The 11869-nt window shown below is 37.4% G+C and overlaps 1 protein-coding gene across 2 annotated transcripts in view; it reads right to left on the bottom strand.

Annotated features, from left to right (window-relative positions):
- The window catches only part of Pbanr (pheromone biosynthesis activating neuropeptide receptor), a 95672-nt gene extending 83803 nt beyond the window's left edge, over positions 1–11869 (bottom strand). The window contains exon 1 of one of the 2 annotated variants that reach the window (XM_021347554.3): positions 11574–11869. The gene's annotated coding sequence lies outside the window, so the exon portion shown is untranslated. 2 annotated transcript variants of the gene reach the window in all.

The raw sequence follows: 11869 nt of genomic DNA on the forward strand, positions 1-11869 counted from the left end.
CTTTTGTACCTTGTAAATCTGGAAGTGACATACCTGAAATGAAAAAATCTGTAACACTTACCGCTTTAACTGTTGTCGAAGATTCCCCAATATATCAACTTGGGTTGAGAGTTTCGTCATGGTCAAAACTTCTTCGCTGTGTTGTTTATGTACTTCGATTTATAAGAAAACTACCGCGAAACAAGTTTGTAACCGCATCCGATTTAAATACTGCTGAGAAAGCTATTATTCGAGCTCTTCAAGCTAAATATTTTGGTCATGATATTGCCAGCATTAGAAAATTAGATTTACCTTCGAAAAATATTCGTAAACTTAACCATTATTCCATACCATTATTCGTAACCATTTATTGACGAAGATGGAATTTTACGTATTCAGGGTAGACTTTCGAGCTCTGATTTACCGTTTGAAACGCAACACCCCGCTTTATTGCCAAAACACGATCACATAATAAATATTATTGTTGATTATTTTCATAATACAAACTTGCACACTGGTCCGGACCTTTTGATGTCCATTATTCGTCAACGCTTTTGGATATTGTCCGCTAGAAACGTTATAAGAAAAAGAGTGCATATGTGTAAATCATGTTTTCGAGTATCACCTTCACACCCAACTCCCATGATGGCTGACCTTCCGTCAAGCCGTGTAATGGAGGCCAAAGCTTTCTGTCACACGGGAGTAGATTACGCGGGCCCATTTAAGATAACGCTTGTACGCAAACGTGGTCATCATTCACAAAAGGCTTACATTTGCCTGTTCGTATGCTTAACGACAAAGGCTATACATATTGAGTTAGCCTCGGATTTGTCAACGGACTCATTTCTTGCCGCTTTCAAACGTTTTATATCTCGTCGAGGTCCAGTTTCTTTCATGTATTCAGATAATGGCACTAATTTTGTTGGCGCAAAGGCTCAGTTAGATGAAATGTATAAACTTCTAGTTTCAAATAATTTTATATCCGCATGGAATGATGAATTAACTAAATACCGAATCATTTGGAAGATGATCCCGCCTCGGGCTCCACATTTTGGAGGTTTATGGGAATCAAACATTAAATCCGTTAAAACTCATTTAAATAGAGTAATAGGCGCACAAATTCTCACTTACGAAGAGATGTTAACTGTGTTGAATCAAATAGAATGTCTTATGAATTCCAGACCTTTATGTCTTTTATCCGCAGATCCCAACCCCGAAATTCTCACACCCGCACATTTTTTGATGTCCACTCCTTTGCAGTATTTACCCGCGTCTGAATTGTCCGCAAATCAGATGAGTCTAACTAATCGCAAAGCGTTGTTAGATAGTTTGGTTAATTCCTATTGGAGGAAATGGAGATTAGAGTACCTGCATACGTTGCAAGTCAGACAGAAGTGGTGTACATCAGATAACCCCGTGAAGGTTGGGACAGTAGTTCTTATTCATCAAGATGACATTCCACCGCTCCGCTGGCCACTTGGCGTTATACAAGAGGTGTATCCAGGTGCCGATAACATTATACGCGTTGCTTTGGTAAAAACGAAATCTGGATTTCTTAAACGTCCAGTTGTAAAATTATATCCGCTACCGCTAGAATAAATTAGAGTACCGCATGTCATCAACCGCTTCAACTCTACTCGTAAACATTCATGATGGCTTATTATTAATTAAAATTTGTTTCTTTTCAAATAACTTCCCGCTATTTAAGCTTTATGCTTCCTATCTTAGTATCTTTATATATTTGTTGAAAGTCCTGCGAACTTTCAAGGCGGGCAGGATGGTCACGCGCGGATTAGTAATGGGATGCTAATGAATTATTGGGATGGCGCCACCTTTGGAGTTTGTTAGTTACTAATTACCGCGACTATCCAAAGCGTGGTTCTACCCGATCGATCACGCTTTACCGCTAGCTGCCTAGATGGCGGCACTTGTATATTGTGTGGTGCTTGGGCTTACGAAAAGCTACGTGAGCTTCGTCACCCCCTCCCGCCGCCCGCGTGCTTCCATCGCCGACGCCCGCACGACAGTCACTGGCAAGGTCTACAGGTGAGTGCAAGTTCTTTTAATTTATTGCCATTTTATTGCTGCTTCCGTGTAATCATTCGCCCGCCCGCTCGCTTATGTGTATTTAATTTATATCTTTAGTTTGATTACTAGCTTTTGTTTACCGCTATATAGTTTTACCGCTCCGCTAATTATAAGTGACAAACATTTGTCACATACCGCTTAGGACGGCTATTTACACGCCTTTCTACAACCCCGCTTTATATGCTCCCGCCGCAGGAGGGCTATTTACACGCCCCCTTGCTAGCCCATGTGCAATAAAGCTTACTATAAAGTCAATGATTATCTAGAAGATTGCACAAAGTGGAAATGAGTTGCTCGCTCCGGGCTTTTAAATATCGCAATAATTGTTACGTTATAATACTCATTGTAAAAATTAATATTTAAAAAAAATCTAATATTAAAAAAAAAAAAAGACAATATGCCCGCTGAGTTTCTTGCCAGTACTTCTCAGGACGGCGGCTAGTTTTTGCGAATTGGCGGTAGTTCTTTTTGACGTTCAAAAAGTATGTACTTTCATTTATGTTGAATAAAAATTTTTTGATTTGATTTGATTTGGTTTGATTTCACCTAAATCCAGTCATTTATGCGTGATTGAAAAACAAACATACAAACTTTCATATTCATTATAAATTTGAAGGGTTGTTATAGTCTACATTCTGTGTTCATCGTGTTCACGAGGGTAAGTGGATAGTATTGTGAAGGGTACAAGACGGGGGCTGAGCACGTTGCCGGGTAAGTTAATCTGATAAAAATGGGATGTTTGTTTTTCGCTGCAAACTAAAGCAGATTTTTTTATTGCTTAGATGGATGGACGAGCTCACAACCCACCTGATGTTAAGTGGTTACTGGAGCCCATAGACATCTACAACGTAAACGCACCAGCCACCTTGAGATATAAGTTCTGAGGTCTCAGTATAGTTACAACGGCTACCCCACCCTTCGAATTGAAAAGAGCAGAGCACTTGTAAATGTGAGATTAGTGATACTTGCTCATAATCTATCTATCATAACAAATAAGATTTTCTTCTTAATTCCCATACCAAATTAAACAACGAATCGCTCCCACAAAGAAAGTAATCTCAAAAGTATCACAAGGAAGTAAATTGAGTCCACACTACGTTGGGTTTTGTGTTATTTACTGCTGACCTGTCAATACACGCTGATGCTACAGCTAACACTCATGCTGCTCACGTAGCAATTGTCATGGTAAGTAAGATTCTGTTAGACCATTAGCGAAACTACAAGGCTCTACGTCCATTAGGTGGATAAGTAACTAGATAAATAGGGTATTCACTATTCAGTAAATCAAGCAAAACCTATCTATGTGACAATATATTAAAAAAATTGGTTGTTTGTAAAGACGGTTTACAGACGATAGTTTTACGTGATACTTCATAAAGAAACATTGATGGAAAATTGCATACTTTTATGAATTGAATTGAATTATTAGCATTATTAATTAAAATTATTTTGTATAATACAAAGCAGGAGTTAATTGAAAATTACAATGTTTTCGATAAATTATCGCTTGGGCTGATCGCACCTCTCTAGCGCTTGTTCCATGCTCTCGCTCAGGCTCAGGCGGAACGTGACACTTTTTCGTGCGTGCAGCCGGTGTTCATCGATTTATAAGACGTTATTACGTCAAAAAAATAATTAAACAATCAAAACGTTCCCTTGAAATGATTAACTACATATAATAACTTCAAACCTTAAAAATGATTGATTCACATTCTTCTAATGGGTTGACAATTTTAAAATTGGGAACTTGTTTAGTTTCGTATCTTTTAAAAAAAATTTTTTTCATCAGCTATATATTTTTTCTTACTTAAGTGGGTGGTCGATTTCACGACTCACCTAGTGTTAAGTGGTAAACGGAACCCATAGACATACAGCGTAAATGGCGCCACCTACCTTGAGATACGAGTTCTAAGGTTTCAGTTTTTACATTACATAATATTATGACCATATTATTGCATTTTGAAGTCCTCGTGGCGTAAAGGATAAGACGTCCGGTGCATTCGTTGTTGCGATGCACCGGTGTTCGAATCCCGCAGGTGGGTACCAATTTTTCTAATGAAATACGTACTTAACAAATGCTCACGATTGACTTCCACGGTAAGGGAATAACATCGTGTAATAAAAATCAAACCCGCAAAATTATAATTTGCGTAATCACTGGTGGTAGGACCGCTTGTGAGTCCGCACGGGTAGGTACCACCGCCCTGCCTATTTCTGCCGTGAAGCAGTAATGCGTTTCGGTTTGAAGGGTGGGGTAGCCGTTGTAACTATACTGAGACCTTAGAACTTATATCTCAAGGTGTGTGGCGCATTTACGTTGTAGATGTCTATGGACTCCAGTAACCACTTAACACCAGGTGGGCTGTGAGCTCGTCCACCTATCTAAGCAATAAAAAAAAAACAAAAAAAACCATTTCTAGAAGCGATCAATAACAATAACATCTACATACACACCTATGTACTTAAATGGAATAATTTGAGATCAAAGAGTCACAAATGATCAAACGAATAATAATCATGGTAAAATTTAATATCGTTTTCCTTATTTGCCATAGCCATTGGAATTGAAGCACCAAACATAATTAATGTTTACAATTACAAATTAACAACGGTTTTCCACAATTCTCGTATTTTTATTAAGAAAATTCAAAGATAGGTGGTAACAGTATGGATAAGAAGCTTTAAGATTTATCTGAATACGAAGAATTGAAACCACAGAAATAACTAACGTAAGCATTGGAAGTATCCAAAATTATAAAATGAATGAAAGATTTCACAGCGTTAAATTAGTGGGAAAAATTAAATATACCAATGAGTAATTGGTATGGTATTGGTAGGTAGCGGATTGGCTCTGTCCCTGGCATTGCTGAAGTCCATGGGCGATGGTAACCACTCACCATCACGTGGGCCGTGTGCTCGTCCGCCTACAAGGACAATAAAAAAATAATAAAAATAATAATAATATTGATATGATTGGAAGGAACTATTAACCCCACCAGTTGCAACAATATTCAGCATAAACTGATGCATTTTCCTATAAGCTGATAGTTGAAAATCGTCGGGTCAAAGAATTTGTTCTTCGAGCTGGGAATATCTTCCGCTGCGTATGTATATCATACTTGTGTTTCTTCTTCCTTCTCACAGTACATTGCATCAAAACTATCTAAGGTAAAAAGTCCTACGAAACATACGATATCCCGTCAAAATCCTCAAGAGGTCTCGCAATCAGCCTCTGAATTGATGTATAGCATAATTTGTCTACATTTATGAATAATACCATATTGCTACGTTCTCGTACTAAAGGTAAGGATTTTATAGAAAAAAAATAATTTTTAAAAGTAAATTCCCGCTAGATGTCTATAATATAATCTCGGACATCATCTTGATCTTTCGCTAACCGTGTTTCATTAAGATTTTATTTTCTTCGTCAAAGGTCAACCATTGGTACAGTGTCAATCACTGGTGGTTTTACTTTAATAAAAAAAACAAAAGTGTGGCACTCGGGAACTGCCGCGGTAAAGCTATTGCATAGCATTTTTTATCAACTTATGCAATTATAATTAGACAATGATAATTTAATATTAAAACAATAATAACACAAGACCACGCTATACTAAACATTAATAAAAGCAAAACCTTAACTGTCCCCTTCACACTCATAAGCTAGACCGCGCGAGAGAAAGATGGGCAGACTTTTCATGATGCACATGCAGTGTGACGTCACGCCACGCGCTTATTCTCAAACACTACACAGGCGGAGTGAGGGGTGTTAGGTTTTTTTCGTTACGGAATTTCATGATTCGGTCGCCGCGCTCAAGGCCCGCGATAAAAGCTATGCAATAACTTTAAAAAAATATATTATATATTTACATACATAATCTAATCGCAATCGTACGCGTAGCCGAAGCGTTCATCAATTGGAAATCGCTTCACGATTAATTTTCATATCAATTAAACTACACACCTAATATTCTTACAATTTAATAAGTTATCATCATTGTAACAACTTCATAAAAATATACACTAGTTCGGCAAAAAAGAACATTCTTTCTATTTAATTGGTAGCGGAGCAATATTGGCTTCCAATAGAAAATCTTATCTGTAATTAATTTAGATTTGTTTCAAGGTGTCGTCTTACTATTCAGGCGACGTTCAGTAATGCTCTGGATTTATTTGGTACATGTTTAATTAAACACTAATTGACCTTTTGCGCCGTTACATTTTAGGTAATTAGGGGAAAAACGAACAAAGAAGATAGTTTTTTAACTTTTTGTTATTAGAAAAGTTGGCGAGACAAGCACACGGCTCAGTCGGTTTTAAGCCGTAACCAGAGCAATCTCAAAATCAAAGCCACTTCTGGCTGTATATTTTGCATAAAATTCCTTCTTTTAATCACATTACTTACGGTATAAAATATTTACAAAAGCAATTTTAGGGTTTCCTTTAATTACAAACGTTGTGCGTGTTTATTTATTCCCGTGAGAAATAAATAAAAAACATTGAAGGAATAAGTAAGAATAAATAAACATGGGTTTTATTTGTAAAATTGAATCACGGATTCAAGTTAGTCATTTAAAAATTCATATAATAGAAAAGTAGGATCCGGTGCCTGTACATTTTGAAAAGTAATAAAAATAGAGAGAGGTTAAATTCAATAAGTGTAACATAACCTAAACAAGAAATTATTAGAAATCTTTCCTGTTAGCTGATTTCTTCGGAATCATCTCCAGAATCACTCAACGGATTTTCCCGTAGCTAGAAATTTGTTATGGAAATAATATAAGAAATAATATAAAATAATATAAGCTACGTTTAATCTTACTACATATTGAGCTTGGGTATCAGCCCACGTGATGTATTGTGTGATCTACGCGGGCGAAGCCGCAGGCGGAAAGCTGGTCAACCGCCAATAATTCCGATACTACGAGATAAACTGCTAACTAAAAAAAGCTGTGAAGGCGCGAATTCAAAGAAATCCCAAACGTAAGCAGAAACTGTTGGCCCTTCAGATGGGGTTAAGCAGAACCACGGTGAAAAGGGTGTTAAATGAAGACTTAGGGCTTCGGGCATATTGAAGAAAAACAGGACATCGTTTGAATGCTCGTCTAATGGACCTGAGACTGAAGAGATGCCGCGCTTTGTTGAAACGGTACGCGGGAAAAAAATATCGGGAAATTCTTTTTTCGGATGAAAAAATTTTTACCGTAGAAGAGAGCTACAACAAACAAAATGATAAGGTGTACGCACACAGTAGTGAAGAAGCGAGCAACCGTATTCCGCGTGTCCAACGAGGTCATTTTCCATCCTCGCTCATGGTATGGTTGGGAGTTTCTTATTGGGGCTTAACAGAGGTACATTTTTGTGAGAAAGGTGTAAAAACGAACGCAGTTGTGTATCAAAATACAGTCCTGACGAACCTTGTGGAACCTGTTTCTCATACCATGTTCAATAACAGGCACTGGGTATTCCAACAAGATTCGGCGCCAGCTCATAGAGCGAAGAGCACACAAGACTGGCTGGCGGCGCGTGAAATCGACTTCATCCGGCACGAAGACTGGCCCTCCTCCAGTCCAGATTTGAATCCGTTAGATTACAAGATATGGCAACACTTGGAGGAAAAGGCGTGCTCAAAACCTCATCCCAATTTGGAGTCACTCAAGACATCCTTGATTAAGGCAGCCGCCGATATTGACATGGACCTCGTTCGTGCTGCGATAGACGACTGGCCGCGCAGATTGAAGGCCTGTATTCAAAATCACGGAGGTCATTTTGAATAAACTTTAGTGTCATAAGAATCTATGTTTTGTTAAGTTCATTTTGGTATATGAATGGTTACATAATGAATAAACTTGTTTCAATTATTTTACATTAAACGTGTGACAGAATTTATGACCTGACTAGGTATAGTTTTTTGAAATAGTTTTACATTAATATTTTTTTATTTATAATTCAACAAATCAAATTAATTTAACATAAATCAACTCACAGTAGAACAAATCTTCCAATGTGCTTGAAGGAGACACAGTCCCCAAGGTACCGGTTACGTTACCTCGTTGGACAGCCAGACTCACTCTCTGTGCAAAGTACCAGCCAGCCTTAGCATCATGTGTAACCTTCAAGCGTTTGGAGATTTCTGATAAAAAATTCTTTGCTTCAGGGCCCCAAGGGCCCATCGTCTCAACCGCGAAAGGCAAAAAAGAATAAGAAGACCCCAAACCCGAATACTTCCGCTTTTTTGAAATTTCTGCTGAAACTGCAGCTGAACCGGGGCGGGATGAAGTACCATCTAAATGACAGGAACCCATAGTATCCACACAAGTAGCATCCCATACCAGGCTCCTACCAACTGACCATGGAATTAGCGTGACTCCATCGGGCCTTTTCCCATCTGACCTCAAAATCCCGATGGGCTCCAAGACAGCCGGAACATTGACTGTAGTGAGCGCCCTTCTTACCATATCATTTAAAGACGCGTGTCTTGGAATACGCCCAGCGCTTTTCTGGCACGAGAGTCCGTGATGTCCAAGCTCATTGACGTACTCGCCACAGACACAGAAATGTCGCACGTTAATATGGGCCCCCAATCGTAAGTCAATAGCTAGCGAGAAAGCGTTGTTGTCCAACAACGTGCCTGTATTGGACAATGGATAGGCTTGGAGCCAGTAACTAGATTCCTTTTCGGTAACGACGCGAAAACGAGCAATGTCCACACTGTTATCATATGACTGTAGCAACTGTTGCTGTATACGTTGACAAAGTGGAGTGTCCAAAAGAACGCTGCAGATGCGGTAAAGTAGTAAAATCCGCCTGACACAAAGACTGCCAGGCCGATCCACCCTCCGACACACCCACAATCTCTACGGAACCCATACAAGGGTTGAGAACATTACCGACTATGAGACAGGTGGCGTGTGCAGAAGCCAGAAAGGCCGGCAGCGCAACAGCTGATGCTTTACGTACACCGATACCATCAAAACGTACTAGTAGGACACATTGCTCCCAAGAAAGGTCACCCAAATTACAATTAATTATTTTGCACAGAATATTTTTTACATTTGTATAATATTTATTTATTAAGTTTCATGTATCGGGGGTCGAAGTTGCATAACGTCCGTAGGAGATTACCCACCGCTACCCTACACGTGACCCCTGGGTGGTGCTAATAGTGCAACAACCTGGCAACGGAACTGTCCTCCTGAGGATCTCCCGGTTTCAACTACACTGCGTCAATTAGAATACCCTAATCACAAACTGTAAATTTCAATTATAACCACGCAGTGTAAACGAATGCCATACGATAAATAAATAAATAAATGTATAGCACAGCATTATTATGTTGTTATTGTGTAATTTTCAATCGGGTAGGATCAACACGGAAAATATCAATGATTCTTGTCCAGTGGTTGTCCGGTAGAGAGCGCTCTTGGCGATAACACTGTCCATTTCACTTTTTGTATTTAACGCTTTCTATTTGCTTTGCTTTAATTATTATACTTTGATGCTCAATAGAGCATAGAAAGGTTAAGCATTAATACTGAAAACGATTGTGCTCAATTCGGCAAATGTTTTAATGAAAAAGGTTATGGTTTAATCTTCATAATGTCGTTCGACTGTCAGTGACTTCCGACTTGGGTCTGACCTAGGGATTGGCCTTCCTTTAATTTAGCGACAAGGGTCTCGAGATGAAACGCCTTCAAAAGTTACATAACAATATTATATTAATCCTTTACTAGATACCAAAAGCGCCCGAAATACGTAAAATTTTTAATCCTATAATAAATGCTAAGGCTTACATTTAGATTGTTTTTTTTTATCTCTCGAACAGCTCATTTATTTTTATATAGCATTATAATAATATTACCTACCTAATATATAATAGTAGATACCTACGATATATAGACATATTGAACAGATTTATTATTAATCACAAAATATTTATATGCTTAGCGCAAATCTACGTTTCTTCTTCTCTAGAAGTTTCTTTAGGACTGTAGGCTCACTGTCAATAGAGCATTGTCTTTATTAGTCTCCAAGCGAAACAGCTACTCCCTGTTCTCTAGTAACAAAGTTTTGCGCCTTCCAGCGCATATCCGTCCGCCAACCTTATCAATCATTAAGTGGAAGGCATTTCGTCTAAGTGATTACGTAATAAGTAAATAAACACGTGATTTCCACGACGAAGGAACAACGCGGCGTAATAAACCCCGCATACCTAAGTAATTATTAAACTTTCGTAATTATTGGCACTTATAATTACGCGCCTGCTGATGACAAGTCGTCACCATTGATCATGAACATCGGCAACACCTGTGTCGCGGCCAAGCCTAACATAAATATCACCATCCCTTAAATATCTGCCGTGACGAAAGCGCGCGTAATAGTTTGAGTCATGGTCTAATCAGGATAGCCGAGATGTCTGTCCATCAAAGGAACAAACGATAGAGCCTGATTCATAAAGTAATATTCACTACTACGAGTACTATTTAATATTTCGAAAAGCAATTTTAATGACAAAGGCGTTCGAGTGGCTTATAAATTTAAAAATTATAAACGCAAATTGTAATTTTGTTTAAACCGTAACGAAACTTGTGTCGAGCACGTTAATACACTGTAATACGGTCTATAATCGTTTTCCGTATTCATTATTAATATAAATTTATTCTATACATAATACATATACTATAAAGTTCAAAATATAGTGAACACAAATATTAATGTTTTGGTAAATAATATTAAAACATTCCGAGATAATAATTTTCAAACGTTGGTAGTGAACAACGAAAATCCCCGCAAACATTACAGTTTTCATTGTCAAAAGAACACCTACGTTTCTTCGCAATTTGTTTGATTTCATTGAATTTTTCACCAAGGTACATTAAAACATAATTTATATTTCCATCACAAAATATATTTTTAAATTTTAATTAAGTTTATAGGGGTAACGTACTCAGAGATGACATTGTAATTACTTTGTCCCACTAAGAATCTCCTTTTAAACACCTTGTATTAATCAAACAATAACAGCATATTGACAATAAGTAAATACATAATTTACTTATCTTTTCATTTATTGATGAACGATTCATAGTAATTCTAATCGGTTCTGCACGAATGTAAATTAAACGAACATGTGGAAGAAATACAATTTTAATTCAATTCTTTGCAAAATCAACTTTATTCATTTCGAATTTAAATTTATGTAAACCATTTGTCGATATGAATGGACCCGTGAATTATTGGAATAATCAAGGTGATAAGCCATTTCGATTTTTTCGAATCATTTTATCTGCCTATATTGCGAAATATGGTTTTTAAGACTGTATTTCAAAAACGGCTACTTTAGTTTAGTCAAGAAACCACATTAAGATTAAAATATTTTCCGAAAAGTTATCAGCCAAAATCTAACAACAGGACATTTTATATTTTTAAGGATTTATATTACATATATTGATATTTAAAAAGGTATTTTAGCCTTCAAATTAATCAAACGTATTTATGGTACTTACCGAATATTTAAACAAACGCGTTATTGATACTTTCTTGATACATTAATTAATACACACGATTTCTTAATTAAATTTTCATTTCACGATTAATGAACGTGACCTTTTTAAAGTGACCTAGTCGAGAAATAATTTTCATTCACACACATATAAATTTATTATATATTTTGCACTTTTGGATAATAAGCAATTACTCGTAAATAGTTCTAAAGATAACGCGCGAAATCCGGTGCGCGTTTCCGTGGTTATGAGACGTAAACGACTTCGCATAGACACGGTCGGTGGAATACTGAAAACGC

The sequence above is a fragment of the Bombyx mori genome, chromosome 12 (genome assembly GCF_030269925.1).
Source record: "Bombyx mori chromosome 12, ASM3026992v2".
Lineage (NCBI taxonomy): Eukaryota > Metazoa > Arthropoda > Insecta > Lepidoptera > Bombycidae > Bombyx > Bombyx mori.